This window comes from Egretta garzetta, unplaced genomic scaffold, assembly GCF_000687185.1.
Source record: "Egretta garzetta isolate BGI_Z169 unplaced genomic scaffold, ASM68718v1 scaffold371, whole genome shotgun sequence".
NCBI lineage: Eukaryota > Metazoa > Chordata > Aves > Pelecaniformes > Ardeidae > Egretta > Egretta garzetta.
Genome location: NW_009258616.1, coordinates 1,405,730 through 1,409,597, shown reverse-complemented (window position 1 = coordinate 1,409,597; position 3,868 = coordinate 1,405,730).

Below are 3,868 nucleotides of genomic sequence, written 5' to 3'. Positions count from 1 at the left end.
GCAGGAATGATAATAAAGTAGTAATGTTCACACAAGGGTGTGCAGAAATAAACTGGCCAATAGCCAGCTTAACCTGGAAACAAGCAAACCACACAGGACTGATATTCTGGATCGGCCCTCTGAAAAGAGCAGAGGGAAGAAATCGTACCTGCACGGGATTCAGTCAGTGCATGAAGGGGATGATAAGGTGTGCTTGGAGGAGAGAAAAGCAGGTGATAAGAGCTGGAGAGACCAAGTCCATCTCCTGCTGTCTTGTCAGAAGGGAGGTAGTAATCCTAACTGTCTGGTGAATGTTAGTGCATTAAAATCTTTAATTTCTGATTCTCCCAAGAAATCAATATCCAAGTATGCCCCTATCGACAGGTATGTGATGCCCCTCTGCAATGATGAGAAACGTTTCCCTCTTAAGCATTGTCACTGATGTCCTTCATGATCTCCTGTTTGTTCTTTCAGCAATAGAACCACCTGGCATGATTTTTATGTGGGACACAGTGGGTGATACAAAGGAGATAAGGACAAAGAGCTTTCCCTTGCTCGCACAAGCTAGTGGCACATCTCTTCATTACTGTAAGGGTCCGTAGGTGTTGTTAAGTTCTTCGTAAGTCACATGTTACCATGCTGAGAATCAGGAAAAAGACCTCAGTACATAGTGAAGGTAAGCTGCAAATGGAATCTGTGATGTTGGAAGGAGTTGGGTATATCTTAAACTTGTCTTTTTACAAGACAATAATGCTGACAAGAAGTGATCTTTCAAAACGTGTATGAATGAGTCCATACATTTATAACAAGAGAGACTGATCCTTTGCGGGTGCTGTGACGTAGGCTAGATCCTCAGCAGTCTAAAACCCTTCTCTCTGTGCTTCTGTCGAGGGGAGTTACAGCACGTGTCAGACTTTGGATGTCCCAGACTTGTTCAGATATCCTCAAGCAGGCCTGCCTATTTCAATGCCCTGAGAGGGTGGAAGGGTACTAGAAATGGAAGAACCAAGAATGGTCTTGGAAACTGATCCTCTTTTTGACCCAGGGGGGAAATGTTATGGGACAGATTTAATAACGGGTCTCACCTCTGTTCATTTTACAAAACCTGCACTAACTGTTGGTCATAGCATGGGATTAAAAAGCACTGCACTCAGTTTTAAGAAATCTGTTTTCACAATTGCCGGTTTTCCTGGGGTAAGTGGAGTAGTGAAACAAGGCTGCAAAGCTAAATGGGTTAAAGCAAAATATCTTCATCCTACTGAAAAATTCCTTTAGCCAACTGAAGTTCTTATTTCAAGCAGTTTAGGCTCTGTATTGGATTTCTTGTATGGAAAACTGATGGAACATCCCTTTGTATTCTTGATGTTTTCCCATTTGCTTTTTAAGAGAAATCTAAATGTACATGTTATATATTCTAATCCCTGTGTGTCCATGTATTTATTTCTGATTGCTATTTCTGTGGGTGCCACAATAATAAATGAGGTCTTTGGCCAGCTATTCCAACAATTTCATTTTACTCAGTGGAAATATTTTTGATTTATATACGTAGTCACATGATCAGAATCAGACCTTCTGTTTAGTTTTTTGTTATGCTGTGTGTACAATAACAATATAATGAACTCGTGCCATTTCAATGGCTGCGCTGACATTAACAAATGGTCCTGGAACAGAGCAAAGATTCCTCAGCAAGATAAGATACTATAAATTTAGCTACTAGAGCACTGCAAGTGACGATGCCGAGGTTTGATTTTTAAACAGAATAGCTGTGTTAATCCAATCTTCATTGAATGCACAAAGGAAGAATTCATGGTAATTAGGAAGAGACAAATGGCAGCATTCACTTCTGGAATTCTGGGCCCACAGAAGCGTCCAGTAACCACTTTAGGTCTTTAGGTTCCTTACTTGGCAGAAAAGGAATTATATACAAGGGGAATTTGCATTCTGGAAGGAGGCTCCGCTCTGTCTCTCGACATACAGAACATCTACAGGATGAGTGGAAACAGGTTTATAATAATTACACAGGGAGCTGGAAACAGCCTGGTTGCCTAATATGTTCCATTTTCATTTTACATTTTTCTTGTATCTGTGTTAAATGTTCTAAAACCTCCTCTAAGGCTGCTACATGCAGAACTGCAAATGCCTTAAAGCTTTCGGAGCTGTGATAGTGGAAGTGGAAGGTGAAGGAGAAAGGTGGGCATATTGTCTCTGCTTTCCAGACTCAGCAAAGCACAAGCTTCTAATGATGGGAAAAAGAGGAAACAGGGTGGACTTGGCTTTCTGGAATGGTGGTGGTGGCAACAGTGGCTCGTTTTCTGCGGTGGAATAGAAACCGGCCTTAGCTGCTAGCTATTCAAATGAGACTGGCAGCTCAAGCTGAAGAAAAGCATTTAGGGGTTTTCCCTGGACATGTCACTTAATTTACAAATCAGGAAATTCTCCACCCCCTCCCCCTTTTTAAAAAAAGATAGGAAATTGCCTACAGAAAGTGTGACCATTGGACCATAATATATGGACGTTCCAGAATTTAGTAAATAGTACATATACTGTGTCTGTTGAAACCCCACTTACATATCTTTGAAGAATCAGTTGTACTGAATGTCTAATTATATATCCATCTACTGTTTCTCCTTTCATTAAATGCGTTGAATAGATGCATAAAGAGATAAAGTGTTCTGACTGACCAGAGCACAACTAAACATTAATTTGCTGTTTCCTCAGATTCTTACTCCTTGCTTTTGCATCCTAAAAATATTTTAATAAAAGCAGGATAGCATTGGTTTTAGTATTCCATAGGCTCAAAAATGCATGCCAGAACAGCTGAAACGCCTGCATGTGGTTTAAAAAGATAACTCAAGCTTTGTAATCCTGGAGGTTCCTTATATAGTGACACTTTATATTAGTGTTTCTTGAGGAAGCAGAGGTAATAAAGATGCTTCACCCAGAACATAGTTTCCCTCCCTGTGTATGTATTTATAATATTTAATGCAGTCTTTAAGTATGTATCACTGACTACAAACAAAAAAGTTAAAGTATTTTAATTATCACACAGATTTATTAGTGTTTTTGAACAGAGTAAAAACAGAGAAGAGGAAAATAGTCACCTTAGACTAGAAATCCCCAGGAAGCAAAGCTAAACCCCATCATTTTACAAATTTTGAAACAAGCAGCATTTTTACCACATCGGGTGTCAAAGAGCAGAATATGATAGCATAAATGCACCAGAAGTAATTTGCCTTGTGTGTCAAGTGCAGTTTGAAATGCCTCCTGTTTTTTTAGTGATCTTTTGCAAAAAGTCATTAAAGAAGTGATACATGTTAAGTCTTGCTTGTATGTTGATATTTGTATCTTTTTTTTGAATCCTGTACTTTGATCCTGGTCTAGAAATTATTTGACTTTCTAAAATGCAAAATAATAAAACCTGACATTTGAAATAATTCTGTTGAGGGCTTATATTCAGGGACGTAAATTTCAGTAGCCAGCCTCACGCTTATCTCAGACTGCTTATCTACTAGGAAAGACTCGTTATATGTGTTGTAATGTCATGGTTTAAGCCCAGCCAGCAACTAAACCCCATACAGTTGCTTGCCAGTGGGACGGGGGAGAGAATTGGAAGGGTAAAAGTGAGAAAACTTGTGGACTGAGATAAAGGCAGTTTAATAGGTAAAGCAAAAGCCGCACAGGCAAGCAAAGCCAACCAGGGAATTCGTTCAGTGCTTCCCACCGGCAGGCAGGTGCTCAGCCATCCCCAGGACAGCAGGGCTCCATCACACATATCAGTGACTTACTCCCAATATCCGCCCCCTTCCTTCTTCTTCCCCCAGCTCTATATGCTGAGCATGACGTCATACGGTGTGGGATACCCCTTTGGTCAGTTGGGGTCAGCTGTCCC